Raw genomic sequence first — 18,779 nt, 5'->3', positions numbered from 1 at the left:
ACCAGTCCTGGCAAGTTCACTCTTATTGTTTGATTTTCTTTTCCTACCCTGGTTGCTAATCCCTATTCCCATTTCCCTCTGTACCTATAAGCTTGATGTTTCTGTAAGAATACATGCATCTTTATAAAATAACTACACTGTTTTGTTTGGAATGTTATTATTTCATTATTGCTTCTGTCACTTGTCACTAGAGATCTACTCATGCTACTGTATGCATGTGTAGGGTGCCATGACTTGATTATAACTGCTGCAGATCACACTACTGTGTTGCATGCATGGCCATATTGTATTTACCTCCTCCTCATGATAAACATCTAGTTTCTTCCTGCTCTCCACTACTGTGACTGGAATCAGAATAAATATCTTTAGGTTCTTTACAATCTATGAATTAATTGGTTTCTAAATCCAGGGTATTACCTAAAGATGATAATGCACTTTTAACTGTGTTAAATATTTCCAGATTGTTTTAAAAGCAATCAGACTTTCTTTTTTAAAAATGTGATTTGTACTACCTCATATGTACAGAAGCTTGGCCTGAGAATTCATTCTCAAAGTTCTTATCAACAATTTCTTTTAAAATAAAGTTTATTATATCATAATTTTGTCTGAAGTTATCACCTTTGTCAAAAGTCAACTCAAACCTTCCAATGTAGTCTACAATTTCTTAATCAAAGTCAGCAATTTATGGAGAGCTTCGACATCTATAGATAACCCTCTACTAGCCAGGAAAATTTTACAAAATTGTCATAGTGACTGATTCATCTTCTCAAATTTTCTTGCTTTTCTATGTCTCTTTTGAAGAACTTCCTCTGGGAGATTAGCAAGATTTGCTGAATTAAAGCCATAGCTCTTAGGACAAGCCCCTTTAATGAATTTATAGAGGAAGGTAAGAGTCTCCAGACTGGGGTCTTCATGCTCATTTTCAACCATGCTTTCCATGTGTCTGAGGTGCACAGCAACATTTTTAGAATAATGTTCTACTAATGGGTGATATTGGGCAGGAAACAATGTATGACACCTTATGGTCTCAGCAAGTTCTTTAATAACTGCATTTGCTATTACAGCCCCATCAAATGTTGCAGTACCTCATCCTAATTCATCCACAAGCACCAGAGAATGTGCTATTGTATGCCTAAGTATGCTGGCAGTTTCACTCAATTCAACCAAAACATGTAGTCTCATCAGGCATTATTTTATCTGAGGCACCGAGTCTAGTAAACACTATCAACTGGTATGACCGTACTACTTCGACAGGCGCCTAACAACCCATCTGGCCATTTCAACTAATGGGTCAGCCTGCCTTATTGAGTGTACGAGACCTCCATATTTGTCCAGCAACAAGCACACAAAATGGCTTTGCCATTTTCCTCTTGTTGTTCCTCACAGCCTATTATAATGTCATTAGGCATAAAATCACCTCCAAAAAAGTCTTCAGAATGCAGAGATATTCCATGATTCTTTAAACTCTGAGAAGAGTGGAGTGTCTTCTAGTAGCAGTTACTAGGCAACACATAGAACCATGACCTCCTTGACTATAGTTTACAAAGTACAATAAAACATCTGACACTGCAGTTCACTTGGCAGCTCATTGTCAGTCCTTATAATTTTTTTTTTTGGTACTGGGGATCAAACTCAGGACTTTGCACTTGTGAGGCAGGTGTGGTGCCACTGAATTAAATCCCTGGCCCAAGTCCTTAAAATTTTTATTGAAACTGTAGAATAGTTGTTGCATGCAGTCCTTCTATGATATGTTTCTCGGCATTTATCAAATTATCCAACTTCTTCTCAATAGTTTTGGTGCAATAGCATTTATAGGCCTTTTTGGTAGATTTCAACTCATATTCTTCTGGCCAGGGCCTTTCTTTTCAAGAATTGTTATTGCACATTTTATAATTTTTGAAATTTAGATTGATGAATCTGTTACCTCATTTCAACTTGAATTTCTAAAATTTGCTACGAGTTTTAACATTTTAATATTCTTCTCATCTATATGAATTTCCCCACCCATGAATTATCCATGAAAATCTTTTCTTTCTGCAATTTTTCTGTGGAATATCTTGCCTTATTTTTTCTTGTTTTTGAAGGATTTCAATGTATACAAAATATACATATTTCTTTTCTGGTTTTCAGAAATGCTAATATATTTTCCTAGAGAGTCATTTATGTATTAATTATGTCTGTTCAATGGCTTGAAGCTTTCACCCTAATAATAAATCGATCTCCTTTTTATGGTGTGATTTACGCTTTTAAGATCTTTTAAGAAATTCTTCCCATTCTTATCTTACAAAGTACTGTCATAAGTTTTCTTCTATTAGACTTGTATTTTTATTTTTACATTTAAATTTCTTATTTATGGTATAAGATAAAAACCTTACTTTGATTTTGTTTATAGTTGAGCCAGCCTTCCCAATCTTAGTTCACTTTTTGTAGTCCTAGTTTTATCAACAATTTTTCTACATTTACGTAGTTCTTTTTCTAAGATGACTATTCTGCTCCACTGTTCTATTTTGCGGTTCCTGTACTAATTCCACTTGTGTTACCATAGAGTTTAAGTATTTGTTTTAAAAATCTAGTTGGGCAATTCCGCATGCTTTTCTTTTATTTTTTTTAAATTGATTTACCTATTTGTCCTCCATTATTCTTTCATATAAATTTTACAATATATTTGTTCAAAATTGTTTTGTTCTGAAATTATGTGGTTGGAAATGTGATTGGGATTGCGTTATGTTTTGAGTTATAATAGTAATCTTTATACTACTGAGTTCATCAATGTTAATGCTATATTCATTGATTTTTTTGTATAGTTCTCTTAGTCTCCATTGCATTGATTTCTCCTCTGATCTTTATAATTTCCTCCCTTGTATGAGCTCTGGGGTTGTCCTGTTCCTCTTTTTCTAGAAGCTTGAGGTTCTGCATCAGGTTGTTTAATTGGGCTCATTCTGTTTTCCTAATATGCGTATTCACTACTATGAATTTCCCTCTTAAGACTGCTTTCATTGTGTCCTATAGATTCCGATATGTTGTATTGTCATTGTCATTTAATTGAAAGAATTGTATGATTTCTTCTTTAATTTCCTCTGTGACCCATTGGTTATTCAGAAGTGTGTTGTTCAATTTCCAAGTGTTTATGAAATTTTTTGAGTTTCTTTTCCTATGGATCTCCAATTTCATCACACAATGGTCTGATAATATACAGGGGATAACTTCAATTCCTTTGCACTTACTTAAACATGTTCTATGTGTGAGTATGTGGTCTAGTTTGGAGAATGACCCATGTGCAGGTGAGAAGAATGTGAATTCTGATTTTGTGGGGTGGAAGACTCTGTCAACATCTGGTAAGTTCATTTGTTCAAGAGTTCGATTGAGTTCTAGTATGTCATTACTTATTTTTTGTCTAGTTGATCTATTTGTGACACTGGGGTGTTGAGGTCCCCCACTACAATTGTATTAGTGCATATATGACTTTTCATGTCCATTAGTATTTGTTTTATATAGTTGGGTGCACTAGTGTTTGGTGCCTAGATATTTATGATTGTCATCTCTTCCTCTAGGATTCTTCCCTTTACAAGGATGTAGTGTCCTTCTTCGTCTCTCTTAATCAGTGTTGGTTTGAAATCTACTTGATCTGCCAAGAGGATAGCTACTCCTGCTTTTTTTCAGGTTCCTGTCACATGGAGTATTGTTTTCCACCTTTAACTTTCAGTCTATGAGTTTCCTTTTGAATGAAGGGTGTTTCTAGTATGCAGCATATTGTTAGATTTTGCCTCTTGACCCATTCTGCCAGTCTATTTCTTTTGATTGGTGAATTGAGACCATTAACATTGATGGTTATAACTGAAACATATTGACTTGTCATTGCCATGACTTTTTCTTTTTGTTGGGTTTTCCCCTTTTACATTTAATTTCTTGTTATGCCAGATGGGTTCATTCTGCTTTGCTTCCTGGGGTTGTGATCCTCAATGTCTGTTTCTAGGATATTGTGTAAAATTCTTTGGAGTGCTGGTTTGGTATTCACGAAGTTCCTAAGGTGCTCTTTGTCATGAAAGTATCTTCTTTCTCCATCAATTTTGAAAGATAGTTTTGCAGGGTACATCAATCGGGTTTGGAGGGTGTTTCCTTTAAAGGCTTGGAATATGTCACTCCAAGCTCTTCTTGCCTTGATGGTTTGTGTTGAGAAGTCTGCTGTGATTCTGATGGGCTTTCCTTTGAATGTGATTTGTTTCTTTTCTCTGACTTCTTGTAGAACTTTGTTCTTCTGTTGAGTTTCTGGAATCTTAACAATTATATGCCTATGTGTAGATTTTTTTTTTAATCAAGGCTATTTGGAGTCCTATATGCCTCACTTATCTGTATGTCAAGTTCTTTTCCCCTGCTTGGGAAGTTTTCTGCCATTATTTCTGTGAAGAGATTTTTTATGTCATCTGCACTCTCTCCTGTTTCTTCATTGACTCCAGTCAATCTTATGTTATTCTTCTTTGCATCATCTAGCAGCTGCTGGATTGATTTCTCATGTTCCCTTATAATTTTGAAGCAATTTTTCTTTTCCTGGTCACTAATTGTAATCTTATCTTCTATATCTGAAATTCTGTCCTCACATTGGCTCATTCTGCTGTGTAGACTTTCAATGGGGTTTTTCATGTCCTGGAAATCTATTTGCATCTGTTTTATGGATTCCATTTGTTTCTTATGTTGGGATTCCATCATGTTCCTGAGCTCCTCTCTAGATTTATTAATCATGTCTTGCACTAGGAGCACAATTTCTCCTGTTATCTGAGAAATTATTTCTGATTTCATTTTTTCCAGATCCCCTTTTGTTGCCAGTTCAGTGGGTCCAGGTGGTTGAGTATCAGAGTGTTCCATCTCATTTCCCTTTGGGGTTTCTGTAGATGATCTGGAAGTCTGGTTTTGAGACTTATTTATGTGTTTTCTCATTTCGACTGGGGGGGGAGGGCGCTGTTGGCACCTGCACAGATTACCTCCTCTGATCTGGGAGAGGTGGGACAGGGGCCGGGAGCAGCAGTAGGGATGGTGGCCCAAGAGTCCTTTCCTGTGGGCTGGGAGCAGCGGGAGGGATGGAGGTTGGGAAGTCCCTTCCTCTGGTCCAGGAGCAGTGGGATGGTGGCTCAGAAGCCCCTACCTCTGGCCCGGAGTGGTGGGAGGGATGGTGGCTGGGAACCCCCTTTGTCTGGGCCAGGAGCAGTGTGACAGAAGGTGGCCCAAAAGCTCTTTCCTCTGGGCTGGGAGCAGCAGGAGGGATGGTGGCCAGGAATCCCCTTCCTCTCGACCAGGAGCAGTGGGATGGTGGCTCAGAAGCCCCTACCTCTGGGCCGGGAGCAGCAGGACTCAGTATCGTGGTCTGGTGGTCCACTGTCCTCTGTGTCTTTGTAGTGTGGAACCAGGTGGCTGTACAGAGGAGTGTGTGTGGGGGCTCCAGTGGATTGTTGCCTGGGTGTAGGCTGATTCGGCATGTTCTGTGCAACTCGGGACCTCGGTCTGTTAATGCTATATTATAGCGATTTTATGCTCTTGAATGAAGCTTTTCAATACTATTCTAAATGCTCTCTTGCTTTTATTGTATTTATTTTTAATTTATCACTTATACAGAGAAGAACTATAACCATGCTACATTAAACTTCTACATTAGAATGAACTATCTGTCTGTCTTGTCCAAGACACATTGAAACATACAGTTTCCTACAGTACAAAATTCTCATAAATGTTTTAATATATTTGAATCATGGTATTCATTATCTCTGCTTTTCACTTGTGAAGGAAATATATATATATATATATATATATATATATATATATATATATATATATTTTTTTTTTTGGTACCAGAGATCAAACTTGGGTCCCTGCGCTTGCACAGCAGGTGGCGAAACCACTGAGCTAAATCCCCAGCCCTAGTGAAGGAAATATTAAAGATAAAATTATTTGGAAAAGGAAATTGATTTGTTGGAAAAAAAGTTTTTTAAGAGAGTCCAGGCTTTAGAACTTGCTCACCAAAGAGAAAGAAAGGGTGGGGGTGGGGATTAGTGAAAAAGAACTCTACAAGGTTACAAATTACCTTCCACCTGGCCAATTTATGACAGAAAAGTAGTAATTTTCTTCAAATGTATATTTTATTTGCAAAGTTGTTCCATATCTTAACCCATTAGCTGTGTGAAAGTCTGGGATAAATGCGTTTTTATTTTCCCAAAATATTAAGGGATGATTTTAAGGGGGATTAATGATAATGTATGTTTTATCGTGATGATTTTTTAAAATTCAAACATTCACCATAGTTTTTGATCACCCCGTGTATCTGGTCTTTAAAACAATAAACAAAAACATATTTTTTGAGTGGAAATGGACAGAAGACATATTCACATTTCTAAGCAAAGTTACTATGCTGACTTACAATCATTTCCCCCAAACTCTTAGCACAGATGGAAGACAAGAGTTCAGACTTTAGTAGAAGACATAACACACATTCTCACATTCTCACACAACAGTAAGGACCTTGGAAAGGAAAGGCAGAAACATAGGCACTCTACTATGATGCTAAGTCACCTTCTTCCAGTCACCATATCTGAACACAGATTCTAGCAGAAACGCCACTTGAATTAGCTGTAAAATGGAGACTGCTGGACACAGCCACACAGAAAGGCAGGCTTGAGATGATGCTTTGTTACCAGACCAACTGAGTGTTGACAGGATTTCTATCTTTCTGGTGCAGCCAACTGGTAATTTGAATTGCCTTTCCAAATTTTCCCCAACAACCACTCAATTATGCTAATTCAATATTCAGACCCAAGCTTATTAGCAACTTAATAAAATTCTTTACAGATACAAGGGTAGAGTCTCTATATCCTTCTACCAATTTGGCCAAATGGTGATAATTAACTCTAGGAAGTAACAAAATTGGACGGACTTCCTTCGAGGAAAGTAGAAGATTGTTCCCTGGTTTCCTCCTCAGAGTGTCACCACTGCACCAAACTTTTGAAAGCTACCTAAAGGCAAGCAAGTCCTTTAAATCTATTTTCATCACATTGTGTTAATGGCTATGGTAATCTCTTGTATTATGAAATATATTCCAAAGAACATATAATATACATGTTGGTTATCAACCACAAAATAATATAAACATTTAAAATCACCTAATTTAACAAAAATTTACTGACACTGCTCACTCAGTTGTGCTTTCTAGCTTGTATTGGAGGGAGCAGAGATTATGTCACCAAAGTCATGTAAGCCAATTAATGAGTTATCTAGAAAGACCCATGTTGTCACTTTGGATTCTTCCAGAGATCATTTTTTTTTCCATTAAGTTTATTGGTGCATCTTAGGTATACAATACAGTTACATTCGTCATTGGGATCTTGTACCTTTACGTGATATATCTTGGTTTCCAGAGATCATTAATGGCTCCTCTGGACTTTATCAGAATTTTGGATTTTTGCAAGAGCACATTCATATTTTGGATACTCATTTATTACTTGATGTAAGAGTTATATTCAAGAAATATTAAATGTTTTTGATTTTAAAATAACTTTTCAATCTAGAAATCTGTCATGCAAAGGCAGAAAATACAGAATGATCACTTACTCGGCACAGTGTTTACTTATTTAAGGACTGGAGACCTAGCTGTGCATGCTAGATGGACATTAATGAAGCATATTGCCTCGTATTTGAGTGGGAAAGCTGAGTTTGCAAAATAATCAAACTGATAATAAAATCAATTCAGAGCTTATGAAGAAATGTGATTAAGATAGTTAGTCAGTGAGTGAATAGGACCACCTTAGATACTGGAGAGAAAACCTCTGCAGGAATTTAGTGAGCAGAGGAGGCACCCAGGGGAAGATCTGATGGCAGATGACAGACAGTGAATTCTAGGCAGAAAGAAAAAGCCTGATGCAGGAAGGGAGATCCATGCGATGAGGCCAGTGTGGCTGGAGCAATAAACTGAAATTGGATGTTGAAGACAGTGTAAAAGGAGATAAGAAATAATTACTCATGTCTTCCAAGTGCATGCTGAGGAGTAAGGCGCGGAAGTCTAGGTGCTTGTTATCAGTGTGCATCAGCTTGCTCTGAGGTGGTGCTACATTTTCTATTCCTGTTTAAATTCCCAGCTCAGAGTATATTGTTCTATGGAAACATCACTTTCATTATCATTGCATTAGGAGTAGGTGGCAGTGTCATTATGTCAGCCTTTATGAAAGAGAAATTATCTCTGAAAGGCAGAGTGCAGGGTCTGGGAAATTCCTCCTTTAACCAAGCCAGCAGGAAGGAGCCTGGAATGGAGGCTGCTCCCCTCACTGCTAAGATTGGAACAAGACTGAACCCCAGAGCTCGCCCTGCTGGCATGGAGTGGCCTCTCAGTACTGCAGGAGTCGTGAAGAATCAGTCTGTTTCTTGCTGCAAACAAGGACACAGAGAACACAAGTCTCTAAGAAAAGAACTGTGGGATACGTTCAAAGTGTAAATAATCTTCCATCTGAGCTGGCCAATATGTCTCTTTGGTGGTCTTTGGGAAAAGAGGAAGAAATTATGAGTGAAGACAACAAAGTAGGGCAGAAAATGTTTTCCAAGATGGCATTCTTTTCATCCTACACAACTCCGTAAGACAGAGACCAAGGCACGCACAGAGACAGAGGTAAACTTGTGCTGCAAAAAAAAGAGAAAAACCCTCTAATCTATCTCATAAACATTCTTCAGACAGCAGAATGGTATCATAAAACTCCAGAAGGGGGAAAATATATAGATTTCTTTACCTTTACATTAACCTTTAACTACCTTTTAGAACTAAACAGTTTGAGGAGAATAATTTCTTATTTAAAAGAGAAGAGCTATTTTGTATTTGCCACCAGAGTTTGACTTTCTTTTTCTTTTCTTTTCTTTTTTCTTTCTTTCTTTATTTTTTTTTTGGTACTGGGGATCGAACTCAGGACCTTGCACTAGCTAGGCAGGCAGTGGAACCACTGAGCTAAATCCCCAGCACCTAACTTTCTCTTTTTGAGTTTTTCTAATAAGGGAACCACAGTGCTGGAAACAAATGATTGTACCTCAGTCCCAAGCAAAAATGCACTGACAGAGTCACACAGAGGCAAGCAGAAAGCCTTTGAGTAGACTTGTTCCACAGCACAAAGATTGAGCATAAGGTTCAAGGAGCTGGAGAAAGGGTCACCCAAATAAAAGATATCCCGGTGGCTGATGGGATGTGTTTGAAGAATATACAAGCTCACTCCCCATTATGAAAACCTTGTATTACTTTTTTTCCTACTTTCCAACTCAGAGACCCGCCACTGAATGCACAGCTATTGAACTCATCAAACTGGAGCTATCCATTATTTTCTACAGTAATTGTTTTTCATCCAACATAAAATCTAATTAATTTTGAAAGACAGAATTTACAGTTATTCAGTATATGTTTAATCCTCATGTGTTATAAAGTATTTTATGATTTCTTTTATTAATTATGAGAATAACTTTTTAAAATAAAGAAACAAGTTAAAATAACCTCGATTGCATTTGAACAAAAATACCAAAAGTCAAAAACTTTTCAGAGCCCCTTAAGCTTTAGGAGAATGGAAATTACCTAGAAATCTATAATGTTAAGGCTCAAATCTGATGAACATTTGGTTTTTGACATCAAGACTCTACAAGTCTGTTCACTTTCTATTCTGAATGTAACATATTTATAGATTAGTTCCCTTTGAATTGAAAATACTGCTAGTGGAAATAAAATAATAAATTTGATTTCTTTTCTTCTTACAGTAAATTCTCAATAATGTCCTTTAAGAGATATAGCAAAGTAAGTTACATATTAGTTTACTAATTGAGAAACAGAGGCAAAGACTACATGGTTCTTTATTATATTTAAATTCTTCAATTAAAAATACATAGAGCAACTAGAAGAAAACAGTCAAAAATGAAAGAACATCAAGTAATAAAATTAGGTGACAAAGAGGAGAGATAGAAGTTCAGCAAAACAAGCAAGATTCTGGTTATTTTTAAAATTAATTAACAAGATGAATTGATAGATAATAACCAAGAAAGGGAGAGAGGGAAGCTAATAGTATTATAAGGTTATCATTGAAACAAAGATACAATTCTTTAAAAAAAAAAAAAAAAGAACTAAAGAAACAGTAAATAAAGCAGAAAAGTTAAAGACTACTTTATAATATTTATTTTAAAAAGAAGAAAGGTATACACATATATGTTATAGATAAATATACAAATATTTAAAACTAAAAGGACAAACACTAATAAACATCTCTAGTGGATTTATACAGTGTATTCAATGTAGAATAAAGTAGATGAATGTGCATTATTTAAATTCCACCATTTTCAGTGTGTTTGTCAGGATTCTTGTTTTAGAAGAAAAAACAAACAAATGTAAAATAAAAGAAATCAAGTGCTGTAGTTTGACTGTTCGTCCCACCAACATTTCTGAATTGAAACTTAAACCCCAAAGTGAAAGAATGAGGAAGTAGAGCTTGTACGGGGTGATTCAGGCTGCAGGCAGAGGCCTCAGGAGAGGGGTCAGCATCCCTAGCAGGAAGCTTGAGGGGTCTTGTTATCTGTTGCCCTTCTGCCCTGTGGATACACAGTGGAAGGCAGCAGCTCTGAAGTCAAGTGAGATTTCACCAGACATGACATATGCAGCTCCTGCATCATGGGTTTCCCAGCCTCCAGGACCATGAACGATAAAGTACATTATTATAAATTATCCAGTCTAAGGTATTTAGTTATGACATTATGAATAGACTAGACATTAAGTAAAATCTGTAGGCTACATTTTAATAGAAAGTATCAATATTTGTTCCTTAGTACATTTTCTTTTAAAAAAAAAGTATTCAATTCATCTTTCTTTGTCCATAGAAAGGCCTGGAAAAAGTAATGAGCAAAAAGCAATGACCACAGTAAGAATGTAGATTGGGTTTTTCAAATATCATTTGCTGCTAAAATAAACAAGTGTTCTTTGGAGTAACAGCTAATCCTAGAGCTGAGAAATAAAATATATTAGATTCACTTGTCACACCCAACAAGAAGTCATCCATCAAAGTGCAGAAGGGCTCTATCTCAAGGACCAAAGGTAATTTGAAGCATTTCCCACCGCTCAAATTTAGGTCATTCTGAATTCCAGTACTGTGAAATAACAAATATATTTAAACTTATTGTCTCACCATAATATCAGGAAGAGAAAAAAAAAAGAATAATTTCTGGTGAATGTTAATGAACATTCATTTTGAAACATGGCAAGTAAAGGGAAAGAATTAGGTATTTATGATGAGTTCTCTATACTAATTGTATCATTTGATAAACAGTGAAGGAAGTAAAATGTCCTTTTATAGAAATATTTTAAGAAATAACACCATCAAAGTTAGTCTTAGAGTAATATGTTTTCACAGCTACAAGTAACTGAATTGATTTAAAAAATGATCATCAAGAGTAGGAAGACATCACAAAAACTAAGATAACAAATATTACTTGTCACATGATGAAAAATTAAATCCCTATTTTTGAAGATTTTTTTTTTAAAAGTTGAAACTGAATTCTATTGTTATGTTATATCCAACCACCAATTTACAAGAAGTACAAAGGATAAACAATACACAATATGAGACCATAGAGATGCAATCAGTGCATTTCAGATCCTGCAAGATTTACAGAACAAATGGTAAGTATGAGTTACCAGTATACTGCCAGGGGGAAAATCACAGGAGAAGGGACATATTGTATCAAAATTATTAATGGTATTATTAACCAATTTCAGTATATGTAACATTTTTATCTGTTCAAAAAAGAAAAAAATACTGTATATGCAAGAATTGGAACATATGAACACTGAAGTTAAGAAATAATTGTTACAATTTTAATAAGAATTGTTTTGTGATTTTGTTAAAATAATTCAGCAACATGTGTTTTAGAGATGCATATGCGCATATTTAAGGATCGATTCATATTCATATCCTGACTGAAAAACAATATGCATGGAGGTGGGGTGGCAACATTAGTGGAAGAATACATTTAAAGAAATTGTCCAAGAACTGATAATTATGAAAGCAGAGTTCTATTAATTCCTTGAAATCACCACACTATTCCAGCTGTTCTTGCTATTTCTTATGATATTTTCCATTAAAAAGATTAAAAAACACAATGACCTAATAAATTCAAGGGAAGCAATGCAGTGCATTTTTACAGTTACTCAGCTATGTATTTCATGCTATTTAAAGATATGTTGGCTTACTGAAAGGTAATTTTTCAGAGAAACAAAAATGACAGTAGAGACTGTGATATTCAGCCTCTGGGATATTAAATAGGTAGAAAGTTTCTGAAATAAATATTTTCTCTCATAAAAATTTTAAGCTGGTATATTTTCTCATTGTGGCTTCAGAACAACAGCTGCATATTAAACACTATGTAAATGTTTGTTAAATTGTGTGACTGAATAGATTTTAAACCAAATAAAATAGAAATCCTAACAAAAACAATTTGGTAAACCTAAAGGAGATCAGTCATAATCACAATGATGCTATCTCTGCAGGATTACTGGTAATGATTCTAACAGGCTGTACTGAATGGAGTAAGATGCATAAACAGAGATATAAAGTATGATTAAAACATATAGTGAATGTTTAAATTTTTAAAAATTTGCTACAGTAAAAGATACATTACCATTAATCCACCTAACCCTCAAAATACTCCCCCTCACTTTAAACACACTTACTTCACTGTTCTTGTCACTTTCTGAAGCTGTTCTGGTCCTTTTTTGTGAGTGTCTTTATAAGATATGATAAAAAGCACAGTGAGTACTGCTTCAGAGTGCTACCCAATACCATCTCCATCACCATATCTGGCACCATATGGCTTCTGGCTCTTCCCCAAAGTCAAAATGATCATGAAAGTTAAATGTTTGAATTTATTCAGGACATCAAGGCAGCCACTACAGTACCACTAAAGACATTCAGGAAAGAGGATTTATAGAACTGCTTCGGAAAGCAGCAAAAATGATGGGATTAGTGTGTTTGAAACTAAGGAAGTATCTTGAAGAGGTTTAATGGCACTCAATCTCTTTTACTGTGAAAAAGGATTTTTTTTTAATTTAAACATCCATAGTATATTTTGATCACACCATGTATAATAAGAGGTTATGTTTCAGAATTTCAGACATTCACTGTGTTATCTCTCTCACTCTCACACGTTGGAGGCATCAATGCTGAGGCAGAGAAGCTCAAATTTCTCATGTATAAATAAGCACAGAAATTACAGGGAAACTGGAAAGATAAAAGCTCATATTGCAGATTAAATGTATGTTTATTGCATAGGATTAAAATTCTCGAAGAGTGACAATATCTAATTTCAAAATTTGCCCATCATTCAGCAGAGTGCTAAAATTTTTTCATTCATTCATTAGTTGGTTCATATCATGTTTTATTCTATATATCAGAGAGTGTTTCACTGTTAAAAATTGAATAACAATAATGATGATAATAATAAAGAACTCACTTTATTTTGAAAAGATTTTACTGAAGTGGAAAAAGATTAACATACAAATAATTAGAAAACAATGTAGTAAATTTTGAGAGCAATATGCAGACAGTAGTTTAATGTGGAAAAGAATCACATTCAGTAAATGAATTGAGACGGGGGATTTCAGGCATAGACATATAAAGGAGAAAGTATCTATGGTGGAGGGAGGTAGAGTGGTTAGAGGATGATAAGGATCATAATTTGACTCTATATAACTGTATTGTTACCAGCATATAAAATCTGATAAAAAAAAAACACCTCATCAATCTAGAGAACCATTATTTAACATTGAAAGTTTGGATAATTTGTAATAAATTGTAAATTGTTTGTGAGAAGTAGGGGAGGTTTTGCTCACCATCATAGCCTCATCTACAGCTAACATATTTTCCAGCTTACAATAAGCGGTGGAAAACAGTTGAATAAAGGAATGGATGAGCTAGTGATGAACTAGTAGCTTACTATTTTCAATAAGATGTCTGCAGCTTTTGTGGGCATTACATTTTGTCCTTCCTTAGATTCTCCTTTAGCACAGATCCCTGTAAGTTTAAGTATGTAAAGTGGCTTCTGGAATCTTCACAGACACTTTAAGGAAAAGCTGGACATTAGCAGTGGCAAACAAATCATTGAGGCCCAGACTCAGGAGAGTGGGACCTGCCTCTGTGTAGTCCTGGCCAGCTCCGTAGTGTGGCTCTCCATAAGTTCCGGTATGTATTCATGCATTCATTCAACAAGCATCTCCTTGGTTCCTGCTACATGCTGGCCCTATTCCAAGCACTTGGACATTCAGAACTAGACATTCCCATACAGAAACCTGCCCTCATGGAGGATACATTCAAGTCAAGGGAGACAGAATGTGTAAAGCATAATGAATTTCAGCTAGTGATAAATGCTTATGGGAAGAAAGGGCAAAGAGGGTGACAGTGAACTTTGGCCTCACATCCATGGATCCTCTCTAGGAAGATCATTCCTACAAGTGAGAGAGGGTCTGAGACTCCTTCAGTTCTTGAATACTACTGAAAACAAGATTTAAGGGCATGAGATTAGAACTGTTGCCTGAACACAGTTGTTGACAGGCTGAGATGATTTTCTTCTGTCAGAGGGAGAAGATGGTAGAAAAGGAGGTTGTGTGGACTATGCAGCACTTGTTCCTGGTGTTGAGGGAAGAGAAGCAATCTCCCTGGAGTGCTTGCAGACTCTTGGGTGGATCCTAAATCCTTGTGTGCTGGTTTAGAAAGTTAGATGAGCTGGTAGTCTGGAGACACTGCTTAGTAAAAATAGGACTCAATGTTCTGATCATATCTCCTTCCTCAAATTGTTAGAACTCATCTATATACTCCCCCAAAAAATGGTTTTAGCAAAAACTTTTTTGAGATACAGACCACTCTCATTGTTAGGCAGGAAGTTAGACTAGCCTGCCTGGAAAGAGGTGTCTAGGAACTGTGTAAAGGGATTTATGAAAAGGAGATGTGATGTTTTGTCCTTTTTCCTTCTTTTTCTTAATTTCTACCTGTAGATAAAATTCAAACAAGCTGATGCTTTCAAGTTACGGCCTAAAAGAACATAACTTCCTCTGAGTGTGCAGATAAGGTCCAGGGCTGATACAAAATCCAGACTTGGAGAAGCATTTGCCAAAATCAAATTCTCAAAACAAACTGAAGGGAAACGTTCTACCTAAGGAGTAAATAGAAATCTTCTTGCTCCTGATGTTGGATAAAACACCCCTATTTTCCTTAATCAGAACAATGAACTTCAGGGAAAGGAAATTATATTTCTTGAGGGCACATTTATTCTTACACATGTAGCCTGGGCCTTAATTTGGGGTAACTGCCATCTTGGTGTTTTCCTACCTTCATGCTTGAAGGTGCATTCTCCTCTTTGTCTGCTGCTCTGTGAACCTATCACTTTGCAATAACTGCCTATATTCTGTGTAGCTGCCTATGTGTCTTATCTGAATTCTTTCCTTAGACACAAGAACTGAGGGCCATAGCCTGTTGCTCATGGTATTAGGACCTGGCTTCCCGCTAAAGTAATTCAGACCAGTGAATTGGTTACACTGATTAAAAATTTATAGCCCTAGCTTTATTTTTATTATTCCAAAACCTTAGTAGTTAATTAACTTGATGTGCAGGATTCCTTACATTCTCTAACATCTCCTTGTAAATTTCAAGTAATATAACTTTTTTTTTAATCAAGAAGAGACAGACAAATACATTGAGCATACGAGTCAATCTAAGACTAAAAATGAAGCAAAAATTGGCTTTTCAGATTCCCAAGGGCACCAGGATCCTGGAAGACATCCACTCTTGCATGCACACCATAGGCAGTGATGTCACAAATCAGAGTAAGCATGTTTCTGCTTCTTCTGGATGATTTGCCAAGTAGACAATACAAATGAAGTCAATAACAAATATCAGATTACATGTAGTACTAAACATCCATTTCAAAAACAACAAATGCAGAGAAAGTTCTCAGTGTTAGACCAAGTGGCACCCTGAAACCAACCATCTGGATTGGAAGAAGTCATCTTTTCAGTATGGTAAATTTAAAATCATTGCAAAACAACTATCAGACCTGCTCCTACCTGATTAGGTGCCAGAGGAGAGAGGCAGGTAGCACAACTGTCAACTTACAGACAAAGAAGAGCTCATTTGGGTTTACCACATTTAGGGAGGGTTTAGGAAAACTTAAATTTTGGATTAGGATAGATGAAGAGATATAGAGAGAGAATTCCAAGTTGGGTAAACAGAATGAAAAAAAAACAAAGGGTGACCTGTAAGGTTTTGTTTTTTTTTTAATTTTACTTATTTATTTAATTTTTTTGCTACACAACGGAACTTAGTCCTGGCGAGTAATAACCAAAACGTTTCTGTTTTATTTTGAAAAACCAATACCCTTCAAATCCTTCAAAATGTTATATCCAAAGGAAAGTGCCACTCTCTCAGATCACGCTAGCCTGCTTTCCTGGAAACCTTCTAGAAGCACTCTGTCTTTCAGGAGTTAGAAGTAGTCCAGGCCATTTCCCTTCTTCCTGCACCAGGCTTGTGAATGAGAAGGGGATTGAGTTGTCCATGTACTGTCCTTGTCTCCACCCTCCAAGAGAGAAACTAAAGCCTTATCAAGCAATGGAAAACATACATCTTAGTCATTTCTTCAGGGAAAGAAAAGAGTGGAGGCTGTGTTTCCACTTACCGAATAATATTTTACAGACTCTGAAAGTCTCCGAGATAGGAAGAGAATGGAGGGAACTGTAGCATTATTCATACTCTCCTTTGTTCAGGGTTTATGCAACAACTAGAAGCACTCACAGATTTTTAAATGCAGCTTGCTAATATTATATTTTCAGTGAACATAATGAAAGTAATTTTGGACTCTTTGGGCGATTAAAAACTTTTAGTTTCTTTTGGTATTAGCATATTTATTAGAAAATGACAACAGTTATGCCTAGATAGGTGAGAACATACTGAGCAAACAGTGGTTAAACTGGTCTTCATGAAAGACAAAGAATATAACATTAACTGCTGGGGATTTAGCTCAGTGTTTCCGGCGCCTGCCTCACAAGTGCAAGAACCCGAGTTCGATCGCCGGTACCAAAAAAAAAAGGAAAAGGATATAGCATTAACTATGTAGTAGGACTATGCCTGTGTTATCTCACTTGAAGTCACAACTCCTACTTTTTGAAGCAGGGTTCATTATAGGGAAAATGAACCTTATGGAGCTGGACTAACTTTCACCAGGATAACAGAGCTAATCAGTGGTAGAGGCAGAATCCAAACCCATGTGTTCTCCTAATCTAGCATCTTTCCTCCACTAAACCCCGCAGCCTTCCTGCCCATCTATGAATGAATCAGAAGATTTATGAGTCCCTTAATCCCCATTCCTTGTCATTGTTTCTTTCTGTATTCTCCCATCAAGTGATACTAACATCCACTTACTTGAGATAATTGAATGGAGTCTAGGAACCAGTCACTTTTGTAACATGTTAAAGAAATAAGTCCCAAAGCACTTGCAAAGAGTTCTTTCTTGAGTATGGAGATGGATGATTCCTTTCCGGGGACCTGATTGATCCTGAAGAGGGCACACTCTTTTGGCCTCCATCTACATAGACTGAGATAAACATTAAGAAGAAACTCCTAATGCTACATCAGCAATACATCTGAATGCAGACCCAGTCATAGGGAAGACCAACTATAGAATCTCTTCTTCAGTCCCCGGTGTGATGCATGGGTCTTCACAGAGCCTGGGAAATGTTTATTAACCACTTAAAAGAACATTAGTCCTGAACAAAATATTTTCTCTCATTCTCTTCCACAAATAGACAATAATAAAATAATACAATTCGATAATATAAAAGACCCAGTGCTATTCCATTCTCCTCATGCAAGAAATTTCAGACTTAATCAGAACAGAATGCATAAAAATACTGAGAAACTTTCAAAAAGACTAATAAGTACTGGGCCGGGGATTTAGCTCAGTGTCTCAGTGGTTCCACTGCCTGCCTCTCAAGCACAAGTTTGATCCCCGGTACCAAAAAAAAAAGACTAATAAGTAATATTTTTATTTACTTTTAGTATTAATAGAGTTGATATTCAAATATGAAATTTGAGAAAACATAGAGGCCTTAAGAAAAGTTTTTGATTCTTGCCACCAATTGATATTTACTGAGCACTTCCTAAATGCCTGCTGTTATAATTTACATCACAGAAGAAAACAGTTTCTTTCAGCAAATCAATTAACTTTAACTGAAAAGAGTTGAAAGCTCACACTGAAAATGACACCAGGGCTAATAGTTATGTGGTATCCACACTATTTTGTTTTTTTGAAGACTATATAGTCTAACTTCAAAACAAGTCAAACAACATAAGCAACATGTTGTAATTTGTTAATTTTTTCATAAACTTTGAGCTTCCTAGCCTCAGTGAGTGAATACCAGGGCAATTACATTTAAAGGAAGCAGTGTCCTTTCCCTCTGTTATACATTTGTGTTCAAAAGTATCTGAAAGAGATATATTCATGGACCTGTTTGTTGAATTATATATATGATGGACCTATGTCCTTTCTGTCCTATGGCTTGAATCTTTGAATATTTGTCTCTGCTGCTACCTCAGTGTAATCAATCTGTTCATCGTGTTGATAGTCGTTTTTAAAAGTGACAATGTTTGACATCCTGGTGACCTTTTCATTCTCTTCTTTGTTGAGGTTCTCCCTGGAACCTTAACAGAACTGTACCAAAGCAGTTGCACTTTATAAGTATTTCTTAAAGC

At 36.2% G+C, this 18,779-nt stretch overlaps 1 pseudogene; it reads right to left on the bottom strand.

The window, feature by feature from the left end:
* Window positions 1-654: 654 nt before the first annotated feature.
* LOC147828929 (DNA mismatch repair protein Msh6 pseudogene) lies at window positions 655-16,779 on the bottom strand (annotated as a pseudogene).
* Between the last annotated feature and the right edge of the window lie 2,000 nt (window positions 16,780-18,779).

This window comes from Heterocephalus glaber, unplaced genomic scaffold (genome assembly GCF_053883595.1).
Source record: "Heterocephalus glaber isolate CG9 unplaced genomic scaffold, H.glaber_assembly_v1.0 deba00000818, whole genome shotgun sequence".
NCBI classification, from domain to species: Eukaryota; Metazoa; Chordata; class Mammalia; order Rodentia; family Bathyergidae; genus Heterocephalus; species Heterocephalus glaber.
Note: the sequence above shows the minus strand (reverse complement) of the source record. Positions and strands in the feature narration are given on the sequence as shown.